At 40.7% G+C, this 15,260-nt stretch overlaps 1 protein-coding gene across 1 annotated transcript in view; it reads right to left on the reverse strand.

Moving 5' to 3' along the window:
- Positions 1-15,260, reverse strand: part of LOC137385182 (membrane-spanning 4-domains subfamily A member 18-like) — a 173,741-nt gene that overhangs the window by 139,038 nt on the left and 19,443 nt on the right. The gene's annotated exons all lie outside the window — the stretch shown is intronic.

The raw sequence follows: 15,260 nt of genomic DNA on the forward strand, positions 1-15,260 counted from the left end.
GTAACATAACACCCTACACTACTGTACCCTGCATTATTCGTCCAGTAACATAACACCCTACACTACTGTACCCTGGATTATTAGTCCAGTAACATAACACCCTACACTACTGTACCCTGGATTATTAGTCCAGTAACATAACACTCTACACTACTGTACCCTGGATTATTAGTTCAGGAACATAACACCCTACACTACTGTACCCTGGATTATTCGTCCAGTAACATAACACTCTACACTACTGTACCCTGGATTATTCGTCCAGTAACATAACACCCTACACTACTGTACCCTGGATTATTAGTCCAGTGACGTAACACCCTACACTACTGTACCCTGGATTATTAGTCCAGTAACATAACACCCTACACTACTGTACCCTGGATTATTAGTCCAATAACATAACACCTTACACTACTGTACCCTGGATTATTAGTCCAGTAACATAACACCTTACACTACTGTACCCTGGATTATTAGTCCAGTGACATAACACCCTACACTCCTGTACCCTGGATTATTAGTCCAGTAACATAACACCCTACACGACTGTACCCTGGATTATTAGTCCAGTAACATAACACCTTACACTACTGTACCCTGGATTATTAGTCCAGTGACATAACACCCTACACTCCTGTACCCTGGATTATTAGTCCAGTAACATAACACCCTACACGACTGTACCCTGGATTATTAGTGCAGTCACATAACCCCTACACTACTGTACCCTGGATTATTAGTCCAGTAACATAACACCCGACACTACTGTACCCTGGATTATTAGTGCAGTAACATAACACCCTACACTACTGTACCCTGGATTATTAGTCCAGTAACATAACACCCGACACTACTGTACCCTGGATTATTCGTCCAGTAACATAACACCCTACACTACTGTACCCTGGATTATTAGTCCAGTAACATAACACTCTACACTACTGCACCCTGGATTATTAGTCCAATAACATAACACTCTACACTACTGTACCCTGGATTATTAGTCCAGTAACATAACACCTTACACTACTGTACCCTGGATTATTAGTCCAGTAACATAACACTCTACACTACTGTACCCTGGATTATTAGTCCAGTAACATAACACCTTACACTACTGTACCCTGGATTATTAGTCCAGTAACAGAACACCCTACATTACTGTACCCTGGATTATTAGTCCATTAACATAACACCCTACACTACTGTACCCTGGAATATTCGTCCAGTAACATAACAGCCTACACTACTGTACCCTGGATTATTAGTCCAATAACATAACACTCTACACTACTGTACCCTGGATTATTCGTCCAGTAACATAACACCCTACACTACTGTACCCTGGATTATTAGTCCAGTAACATAACACCCTACACTACTGTACCCTGGATTATTAGTCCAGTAACATAACACTCTACACTACTGTACCCTGGATTATTAGTCCAATAACATAACACTCTACACTACTGTACCCTGGATTATTAGTCCAGTAACATAACACCTTACACTACTGTACCCTGGATTATTAGTCCAGTAACATAACACCCTACACGACTGTACCCTGGATTATTAGTGCAGTAACATAACCCCTACACTACTGTACCCTGGATTATTAGTCCAGTAACATAACACCCGACACTACTGTACCCTGGATTATTAGTGCAGTAACTTAACACCCTACACTACTGTACCCTGGATTATTAGTCCAGTGAAATAACACCCTACACTACTGTACCGTGGATTATTAGTCCAGTAACATAACACCCTGCACTACTGTACCCTGGATTATTAGTCCAGTGAAATAACACCCTACACTACTGTACCCTGGATTATTAGTCCAGTAACATAACACCCTACACTACTGTACCCTGGATTATTAGTCCAGTAACATAACACCCTACACTACTGTACCCTGGATTATTAGTCCAGTAACATAACACCCTACACTACTGTACCCTGGATTATTAGTCCAGTGAAATAACACCATACACTACTGTACCCTGGATTATTAGTCCAGTAACATAACACCCTACACTACTGTACCCTGGATTATTAGTCCAGTAACATAACACCCTACACTACTGTACCCTGGATTATTCGTCCAGTAACATAACACCCTACACTACTGTACCCTGGATTATTAGTCCAGTAACATAACACCCTACACTACTGTACCCTGGATTATTAGTCCAGTAACATAACACCCTACACTACTGTACCCTGGATTATTAGTCCAGTAACATAACACCCTACACTACTGTACTCTGGATTATTAGTCCAGTAACATAACACCCTACACTACTGTACCCTGGATTATTAGTCCAGTAACATAACACCCTACACTACTGTACCCTGGATTATTAGTCCAGTAACATAACACCCTACATTACTGTACCCTGGATTATTCGTCCAGTAACATAACACCCTACACTACTGTACCCTGGATTATTAGTCCAGTAACATTACACCCTACATTACTGTACCCTGGATTATTCGTCCAGTAACATAACACCCTACACTACTGTACCCTGGATTATTAGTCCAGTAACATAACACCCTACACTACTGTACCCTTGATTATTAGTCCAGTAACATAACACCCTACACTACTGTACCCTGGATTATTAGTCCAGTGAAATAACACCCTACACTACTGTACCCTGGATTATTAGTCCAGTAACATAACACCCTACACTACTGTACCCTGGATTATTAGTCCAGTAACATAACACCCTACACTACTGTACCCTGGATTATTAGTCCAGTAACATAACACCCTACACTACTGTACCCTGGATTATTAGTCCAGTAACATAACATCCTACACTACTGTACCCTGGATTATTAGTCCAGTAACATAACACCCTACACTACTGTACCCTGGATTATTTGTCCAGTGATGTAACACCCTACACTACTATACCCTGGATTATTAGTCCAGTAACATAACACCCTACACTACTGTACCCTGGATTATTAGTCCAGTAACATAACACCCTACACTACTGTACCCTGGATTATTTTTCCAGTGATGTAACACCCTACACTACTATACCCTGGATTATTAGTCCAGTAACATAACACCCTACACTACTGTACCCTGGATTATTAGTCCAGTAAAATAACACCTTACACTACTGTACCCTGGATTATTAGTCCAGTAACATAACACCCTACACTACTGTAACGTGGATTATTAGTCCAGTGACGTAACACCCTACACTACTGTACCCTGGATTATTAGTCCAGTAACATAACACCCTACCCTACTGTACCCTGGATAATTAGTCCAGTAACATAACACTTTACACTACTGTACCCTGGATTATTAGTCCAGTAACATAACACCCTACACTACTGTACCCTGGATTATTAGTCCAGTGACGTAATACCCTACACTACTGTACCCTGGATTATTAGTCCAGTAACATAACACCTTACACTACTGTACCCTGGATTATTAGTCCAGTGACATAACACCCTACACTCCTGTACCCTGGATTATTAGTCCAGTAACATAACACCCTACACGACAGTACCCTGGATTATTAGTCCAGTAACATAACCCCTACACTACTGTACCCTGGATTATTAGTCCAGTAACATAACACCCGACACTACTGTACCCTGGATTATTAGTCCAGTAACATAACACCCGACACTACTGTACCCTGGATTATTCATCCAGTAACATAACACCCTACACTACTGTACCCTGGATTATTAGTCCAGTAACATAACACTCTACACTACTGTACCCTGGATTATTAGTCCATTAACATAACACCCTGCACTACTGTACCCTGGATTATTCGTCCAGTAACATAACACCCGACACTACTGTACCGTGGATTATTCGTCCAGTAACATAACACCCTACACTACTGTACCCTGGATTATTAGTCCAGTAACATAACACTCTACACTACTGTACCCTGGATTATTAGTTCAGGAACATAACACCCTACACTACTGTACCCTGGATTATTCGTCCAGTAACATAACACTCTACACTACTGTACCCTGGATTATTCGTCCAGTAACATAACACCCTACACTACTGTACCCTGGATTATTAGTCCAGTGACGTAACACCCTACACTACTGTACCCTGGATTATTAGTCCAGTAACATAACACCCTACACTACTGTACCCTGGATTATTAGTCCAATAACATAACACCTTACACTACTGTACCCTGGATTATTAGTCCAGTAACATAACACCTTACACTACTGTACCCTGGATTATTAGTCCAGTGACATAACACCCTACACTCCTGTACCCTGGATTATTAGTCCAGTAACATAACACCCTACACGACTGTACCCTGGATTATTAGTCCAGTAACATAACACCTTACACTACTGTACCCTGGATTATTAGTCCAGTGACATAACACCCTACACTCCTGTACCCTGGATTATTAGTCCAGTAACATAACACCCTACACGACTGTACCCTGGATTATTAGTGCAGTCACATAACCCCTACACTACTGTACCCTGGATTATTAGTCCAGTAACATAACACCCGACACTACTGTACCCTGGATTATTAGTGCAGTAACATAACACCCTACACTACTGTACCCTGGATTATTAGTCCAGTAACATAACACCCGACACTACTGTACCCTGGATTATTCGTCCAGTAACATAACACCCTACACTACTGTACCCTGGATTATTAGTCCAGTAACATAACACTCTACACTACTGCACCCTGGATTATTAGTCCAATAACATAACACTCTACACTACTGTACCCTGGATTATTAGTCCAGTAACATAACACCTTACACTACTGTACCCTGGATTATTAGTCCAGTAACATAACACTCTACACTACTGTACCCTGAATTATTAGTCCAGTAACATAACACCTTACACTACTGTACCCTGGATTATTAGTCCAGTAACAGAACACCCTACATTACTGTACCCTGGATTATTAGTCCATTAACATAACACCCTACACTACTGTACCCTGGAATATTCGTCCAGTAACATAACAGCCTACACTACTGTACCCTGGATTATTAGTCCAATAACATAACACTCTACACTACTGTACCCTGGATTATTCGTCCAGTAACATAACACCCTACACTACTGTACCCTGGATTATTAGTCCAGTAACATAACACCCTACACTACTGTACCCTGGATTATTAGTCCAGTAACATAACACTCTACACTACTGTACCCTGGATTATTAGTCCAATAACATAACACTCTACACTACTGTACCCTGGATTATTAGTCCAGTAACATAACACCTTACACTACTGTACCCTGGATTATTAGTCCAGTAACATAACACCCTACACGACTGTACCCTGGATTATTAGTGCAGTAACATAACCCCTACACTACTGTACCCTGGATTATTAGTCCAGTAACATAACACCCGACACTACTGTACCCTGGATTATTAGTGCAGTAACATAACACCCTACACTACTGTACCCTGGATTATTAGTCCAGTAACATAACACCCGACACTACTGTACCCTGGATTATTCGTCCAGTAACATAACACCCAACACTACTGTACCCTGGATTATTAGTCCATTAACATAACACTCTACACTACTGTACCCTGGATTATTCGTGCAGTAACAGAACACCCTACACTACTGTACCCTGGATTATTAGTGCAGTAACATAACACCCTACACTACTGTACCCCGGATTATTAGTCCAGTAACATAACACCCGACACTACTGTACCCTGGATTATTCGTCCAGTAACATAACACCCTACACTACTGTACCCTGGATTATTAGTCCATTAACATAACACTCTACACTACTGTACCCTGGATTATTAGTCCATTAACATAACACCCTACACTACTGTACCCTGGATTATTCGTCCAGTAACATAACACCCGACACTACTGTACCCTGGATTATTAGTCCAGTAACATAACACCTGACACTACTGTACCCTGGATTATTCGTCCAGTAACATAACACCCGACACTACTGTACCCTGGATTATTAGTCCAGTAACATAACACGCTACACTACTGTACCCTGTTTTATTAGTCCAGTAACATAACACTCTACACTACTGTACCCTGGATTATTAGTCCAGTAACATAACACTCTACACTGCTGTACCCTGGATTATTAGTCCAGTAACATAACACTCTACACTACTGTACCCTGTTTTATTAGTCCAGTAACATAACACCCTACACCACTGTACCCTGGATTATTAGTCCAGTAACATTACACCCTACACTACTGTACCCTGGATTATTAGTCCAGTAACATAACACTCTACACTGCTGTACCCTGGATTATTAGTCCAGTAACATAACACCCTACACTACTGTACCCTGGATTATTAGTCCAGTAACATAACACCCTACACCACTGTACCCTGGATTATTCGTCCAGTAACATAACACCCTACACTACTGTACCCTGGATAATTAGTCCAGTAACATAACACCCCACACTATTGTACCCTGGATTATTAGTCCAGTAACATAACACTCTACACTACTGTACCCTGGATTATTAGTCCAGTAACATAACACTCTACACTACTGTACCCTGGATTATTAGTCCATTAACATAACACCCTGCACTACTGTACCCTGGATTATTAGTCCAGTAACATAACACCTGACACTACCGTACCCTGGATTATTCGTCCAGTAACATAACACCCGACACTACTGTACCCTGGATTATTAGTCCAGTAACATAACACCCAACACTACTGTACCCTGGATTATTAGTCCAATAACATAACACTCTACACTACTGTACCCTGGATTATTAGTCCAGTAACATAACACCCTACACTACTGTACCCTGGATTATTAGTCCAGTAACATAACACTCTACACTACTGTACCCTGGATTATTAGTCCAGTAACATAACACCCTACACTACTGTACCCTGGATTATTAGTCCAGTAACATAACACTCTACACTGCTGTACCCTGGATTATTAGTCCAGTAACATAACACCCTACACTACTGTACCCTGGATTATTAGTCCAGTAACATAACACCCTACACTACTGTACCCTGGATTATTAGTCCAGTAACATAACACCCTACACTACTGTACCCTGGAATATTCGCCCAGAAACATAACACCCTACACTACTGTACCCTGGATTATTAGTCCAGTAACATAACACCCTACACTACTGTACCCTGGATTATTAGTCCAGTAACATAACACCCTACACTACTGTACCCCGAATTATTAGTCCAGTAATATAACACCCTACACTACTGTACCCCGAATTATTAGTCCAGTAACATAACACCCTACACTACTGTACCCTGGATTATTAGTCCAGTAACATAACACCCTACACTACTGTACACCGGATTATTAGTCCAGTAACATAACACCCTACACTACTGTCCCCTGGATTATCAGTCCAGTAACATAACACCGTACACTACTGTACCCTGGATTATTAGTCCAGTAACATTACACCCTACACCACTGTACCCTGGATTATTAGTCCAGTAACATAACACCCTACACCACTGTACCCTGGATTATTCGTCCAGTAACATAACACCCTACACTACTGTACCCTGGATAATTAGTCCAGTAACATAACACCCCACACTATTGTACCCTGGATTATTAGTCCAGTAACATAACACTCTACACTACTGTACCCTGGATTATTAGTCCAGTAACATAACACTCTACACTACTGTACCCTGGATTATTAGTCCATTAACATAACACCCTGCACTACTGTACCCTGGATTATTAGTCCAGTAACATAACACCTGACACTACTGTACCCTGGATTATTCGTCCAGTAACATAACACCCGACACTACTGTACCCTGGATTATTAGTCCAGTAACATAACACCCAACACTACTGTACCCTGGATTATTAGTCCAATAACATAACACTCTACACTACTGTACCCTGGATTATTAGTCCAGTAACATAACACCCTACACTACTGTACCCTGGATTATTAGTCCAGTAACATAACACTCTACACTACTGTACCCTGGATTATTAGTCCAGTAACATAACACCCTACACTACTGTACCCTGGATTATTAGTCCAGTAACATAACACTCTACACTGCTGTACCCTGGATTATTAGTCCAGTAACATAACACCCTACACTACTGTACCCTGGATTATTAGTCCAGTAACATAACACTCTACACTACTGTACCCTGGATTATTAGTCCAGTAACATAACACCCTACACTACTGTACCCTGGATTATTAGTCCAGTAACATAACACTCTACACTACTGTACCCTGGATTATTAGTCCAGGAACATAACACCCCACACTACTGTACCCTGGATTATTAGTCCAGTAACATAACACCCTACACTACTGTACCCTGGATTATTAGTCCAGTAACATAACACTCTACACTACTGTACCCAGGATTATTAGTCCATTAACATAACACCCTGCACTACTGTACCCTGCATTATTAGTCCAGTAACATAACACCTGACACTACTGTACCCTGGATTATTAGTCCAGTAACATAACACCCTACACTACTGTACCCTGGATTATTCGTCCAGTAACATAACACCCTGCACTACTGTACCCTGGATTATTAGTCCAGTAACATAACACCTGACACTACTGTACCCTGGATTATTAGTCCAGTAACATAACACTCCACACTACTGTACCCTGGATTATTCGTCCAGTAACATAACACCCGACACTACTGTACCCTGGATTATTAGTCCAGTAACATAACACCCTGCACTACTGTACCCTGGATTATTAGTCCAGTAACATAACACTCTACACTACTGTACCCTGGATTATTAGTCCATTAACATAACACCCTGCACTACTGTACCCTGGATTATTAGTCCATTAACATAACACCCGACACTACTGTACCCTGGATTATTAGTCCAATAACATAACACCCTACACTACTGTACCCTGGATTATTAGTCCAGTAACATAACACCCTACACTACTGTACCCTGGATTATTAGTCCAATAACATAACACCCTGCACTACTGTACCCTGGATTATTAGTCCAGTAACATAACACCCAACACTACTGTACCCTGGATTATTAGTCCAATAACATAACACCCTGCACTACTGTACCCTGGATTATTAGTCCAGTAACATAACACCCAACACTACTGTACCCTGGATTATTAGTCCAGTAACATAACACCCTACACTACTGTACCCTTGATTATTAGTCCAGTAACATAACACCCTACACTACTGTACCCTGGATTATTAGTCCAGTAACATAACACCCTACACTACTGTACCCTGGAATATTCGTCCATTAACATAACACCCTACACTACTGTACCCTGGATTATTAGTCCAGTAACATAACACCGTACACTACTGTACCCTGGATTATTAGTCCAGTAACATAACACCCTACACCACTGTACCCTGGATTATTAGTCCAGTAACATTACACCCTACAGCACTGTACCCTGGATTATTCGTCCAGTAACATAACACCCTACACTACTGTACCCTGGATTATTAGTCCAGTAACATAACACCCCACACTACTGTCCCCTGGATTATTAGTCCAGCAACATAACACCCTACACTACTGTACCCTGGATTATTAGTCCAGTAACATAACACCCTACACTACTGTACCCTGGATTATTAGTCCAGTAACATAACACCCTACACTACTGTACCCTGGATTATTCGTCCAGTAACATAACACCCTACACTACTGTACCCTGGATTATTAGTCCAGTAACATAACACCCTACACTACTGTACCCTGGATTATTAGTCCAGTAACATAACACCCTACACTACTGTACCCTGGATTATTAGTCCAGTAACATAACACCCTACACTACTGTACCCAGGATTATTAGTCCAGTAACATAACACCCTCCACTACTGTACCCTGGATTATTAGTCCAGTAACATAACACCCTACACTACTGTACCCTGGATTATTAGTCCAGTAACATAACACCCTACACTACTGTACCCTGGATTATTAGTCCAATAACATAACATCCTACACTACTGTACCCTGGATTATTAGTCCAGTAACATAACACCCTACACTACTGTACCCTGGATTATTAGTCCAGTAATATAACACCCTACACTACTGTACCCTGGATTATTAGTCCAATAACATAACACACAACACTACTGTACCCTGGATTATTAGTCCAGTAACATAACACCCTACACGACTGTACCCTGGATTATTATTCCATTAACATAACATCCTACACTACTGTACCCTGGATTATTAGTCCAGTAATATAACACCCTACACTACTGTACCCTGGATTATTAGTCCAATAACATAACACACAACACTACTGTACCCTGGATTATTAGTCCAGTAACATAACACCCTACACTACTGTACCCTGGATTATTAGTCCAGTAACATAACACCCTACACTACTGTACCCTGGATTATTATTCCATTAACATAACATCCTACACTACTGTACCCTGGATTATTAGTCCAGTAACATAACACCCTACACGACTGTACCCTGGATTATTAGTCCAGTAACATAACACCCTACACTACTGTACCCTGGATTATTAGTCCAGTAACATAACACCCTACACTACTGTACCCTGGATTATTATTCCATTAACATAACACCCTACACTACTGTACCCTGGATTATTAGTCCAGTAACATAACACCCTACACTACTGTACCCTGGATTATTAGTCCAGTAACATAACACCCTACACTACTGTACCCTGGATTATTATTCCATTAACATAACACCCTACACTACTGTACCCTGGATTATTAGTCCAGTTAGATAACACCCTACACTACTGTACCCTGGATTATTAGTCCAGTAACATAACACCCTACACTACTGTACCCTGGATTATTATTCCATTAACATAACACCCTACACTACTGTACCCTGGATTATTAGTCCAGTAACATAACACCCTACACTACTGTACCCTGGATTATTAGTCCAGTAACATAACACCCTACACTACTGTACCCTGGATTATTAGTCCAATAACATAACACCCTACACTACTGTACCCTGGATTATTAGTCCAGTAACATAACACCCTACACTACTGTACCCTGGATTATTAGTCCAGTAACATAACACCCTACACTACTGTACCCTGGATTATTAGTCCAATAACATAACACCCTACACTACTGTACCCTGGATTATTAGTCCAGTAACATAACACCCTACACTACTGTACCCTGGATTATTAGTCCAGTAACATAACACCCTACACTACTGTACCCTGGATTATTAGTCCAGTAACATAACACCCTACACTACTGTACCCTGGATTATTAGTCCAGTAACATAACACCCTACACTACTGTACCCTGGATTATTAGTCCAGTAACATAACACCCTACACTACTGTACCCTGGATTATTAGTCCAGTAACATAACACCCTACATTACTGTACCCTGGATTATTAGTCCAGTAACATAACACCCTACACTACTGTACCCTGGATTCTTAGTCCAGTAACATAACACCCTACACTACTGTACCCTGGATTATTAGTCCAATAACATAACACCCCTACACTACTGTACCCTGGATTATTAGTCCAGTAACATAACACCCTACACTACTGTACCCTGGATTATTCGTCCAGTAACATAACACCCTACACTACTGTACCCTGGATTATTAGTCCAATAACATAACACCCTACACTACTGTACCCTGGATTATTAGTCCAGTGACATAACACCCTACACTACTGTACCCTGGATTATTAGTCCAGTAACATAACACCCTACACTACTGTACCCTGGATTATTCATCCAGTAACATAACACCCTACACTACTGTACCCTGGATTATTAGTCCAGTAACATAACACCTTACACTACTGTACCCTGGAATATTAGTCCAGTGACATAACACCCTACACTACTGTACCCTGGATTATTAGTCCAGTAACATAACACCCTACACTACTGTACCCTGGATTATTCATCCAGTAACATAACACCCTACACTACTGTACCCTGGATTATTAGTCCAGTAACATAACACCCTACACTACTGTACCCTGGATTATTAGTCCAGTAACATAACACCCTACACTACTGTACCCTGGATTATTAGTCCAGTAACATAACACCCTACACTACTGTACCCAGGATTATTAGTCCAGTAACATAACACCCTCCACTACTGTACCCTGGATTATTAGTCCAGTAACATAACACCCTACACTACTGTACCCTGGATTATTAGTCCAGTAACATAACACCCTACACTACTGTACCCTGGATTATTAGTCCAATAACATAACATCCTACACTACTGTACCCTGGATTATTAGTCCAGTAACATAACACCCTACACTACTGTACCATGGATTATTAGTCCAGTAATATAACACCCTACACCACTGTACCCTGGATTATTAGTCCAATAACATAACACACAACACTACTGTACCCTGGATTATTAGTCCAGTAACATAACACCCTACACTACTGTACCCTGGATTATTATTCCATTAACATAACATCCTACACTACTGTACCCTGGATTATTAGTCCAGTAATATAACACCCTACACTACTGTACCCTGGATTATTAGTCCAATAACATAACACACAACACTACTGTACCCTGGATTATTAGTCCAGTAACATAACACCCTACACTACTGTACCCTGGATTATTAGTCCAGTAACATAACACCCTACACTACTGTACCCTGGATTATTATTCCATTAACATAACATCCTACACTACTGTACCCTGGATTATTAGTCCAGTAACATAACACCCTACACGACTGTACCCTGGATTATTAGTCCAGTAACATAACACCCTACACTACTGTACCCTGGATTATTAGTCCAGTAACATAACACCCTACACTACTGTACCCTGGATTATTATTCCATTAACATAACACCCTACACTACTGTACCCTGGATTATTAGTCCAGTAACATAACACCCTACACTACTGTACCCTGGATTATTAGTCCAGTAACATAACACCCTACACTACTGTACCCTGGATTATTATTCCATTAACATAACACCCTACACTACTGTACCCTGGATTATTAGTCCAGTAACATAACACCCTACACTACTGTACCCTGGATTATTAGTCCAGTAACATAACACCCTACACTACTGTACCCTGGATTATTATTCCATTAACATAACACCCTACACTACTGTACCCTGGATTATTAGTCCAATAACATAACACCCTACACTACTGTACCCTGGATTATTAGTCCAGTAACATAACACCCTACACTACTGTACCCTGGATTATTAGTCCAGTAACATAACACCCTACACTACTGTACCCTGGATTATTAGTCCAATAACATAACATCCTACACTACTGTACCCTGGATTATTAGTCCAGTAACATAACACCCTACACTACTGTACCCTGGATTATTAGTCCAGTAACATAACACCCTACACTACTGTACCCTGGATTATTAGTCCAGTAACATAACACCCTACACTACTGTACCCTGGATTATTAGTCCAGTAACATAACACCCTACACTACTGTACCCTGGATTATTAGTCCAGTAACACAACACCCTACATTACTGTACCCTGGATTATTAGTCCAGTAACATAACACCCTACACTACTGTACCCTGGATTCTTAGTCCAGTAACATAACACCCTACACTACTGTACCCTGGATTATTAGTCCAATAACATAACACCCCTACACTACTGTACCCTGGATTATTAGTCCAGTAACATAACACCCTACACTACTGTACCCTGGATTATTCGTCCAGTAACATAACACCCTACACTACTGTACCCTGGATTATTAGTCCAATAACATAACACCCTACACTACTGTACCCTGGATTATTAGTCCAGTGACATAACACCCTACACTACTGTACCCTGGATTATTAGTCCAGTAACATAACACCCTACACTACTGTACCCTGGATTATTCATCCAGTAACATAACACCCTACACTACTGTACCCTGGATTATTAGTCCAGTAACATAACACCTTACACTACTGTACCCTGGAATATTAGTCCAGTGACATAACACCCTACACTACTGTACCCTGGATTATTAGTCCAGTAACATAACACCCTACACTACTGTACCCTGGATTATTCATCCAGTAACATAACACCCTACACTACTGTACCCTGGATTATTAGTCCAGTAACATAACACCTTACACTACTGTACCCTGGATTATTAGTCCAGTAACATAACACCCTACACTACTGTACCCTGGATTATTCATCCAGTAACATAACACCCTACACTACTGTACCCTGGATTATTAGTCCAGTAACATAACACCCTACACTACTGTACCCTGGATTATTAGTCCAGTGACATAACACCCTACACTACTGTACCCTGGATTATTAGTCCAGTAACATAACACCCTACACTACTGTACCCTGGATTATTCATCCAGTAACATAACACCCTACACTACTGTACCCTGGATTATTAGTCCAGTAACATAACACCCTACACTACTGTACCCTGGATTATTAGTCCATTAACATAACACCCTACACTACTGTACCCTGGATTATTAGTCCAGTAACATAACACCCTACACTACTGTACCCTGGATTATTAGTCCAATAACATAACACCCTACACTACTGTACCCTGGATTATTAGTCCAATAACATAACACCCTACACTACTGTACCCTGGATTATTAGTCCAGTAACATAACACCCTACACTACTGTACCCTGGATTATTAGTCCAGTAACATAACACCCTACACTACTGTACCCTGGATTATTAGTCCAGTAACATAACACCCTACACTACTGTACCCTGGATTATTAGTCCAGTAACATAACACCCTACACTACTGTACCCTGGATTATTAGTCCATTAACATAACACCCTACACTACTGTACCCTGGATTATTAGTCCAGTAACATAACACTCTACACTACTGTACCCTGGATTATTAGTCCAGTAACATAACAACCTACACTACTGTACACTGGATTATTAGTCCAGTAACATAACACCCTACACTACTGTACCCTGGATTATTAGTCCAGTAACATAACACTCTACACTACTGTACCCTGGATTATTAGTCCAGTAACATAACACCCTACACTACTGTACCCTGGATTATTAGTCCAGTAACATAACACCCTACACTACTGTACCCTGGATTATTAGTCCAATAACATAACACCCTACACTACTGTACCCTGGATTATTA

This window comes from Heterodontus francisci, chromosome 28 (assembly GCF_036365525.1).
Source record: "Heterodontus francisci isolate sHetFra1 chromosome 28, sHetFra1.hap1, whole genome shotgun sequence".
NCBI classification, from domain to species: domain Eukaryota; kingdom Metazoa; phylum Chordata; class Chondrichthyes; order Heterodontiformes; family Heterodontidae; genus Heterodontus; species Heterodontus francisci.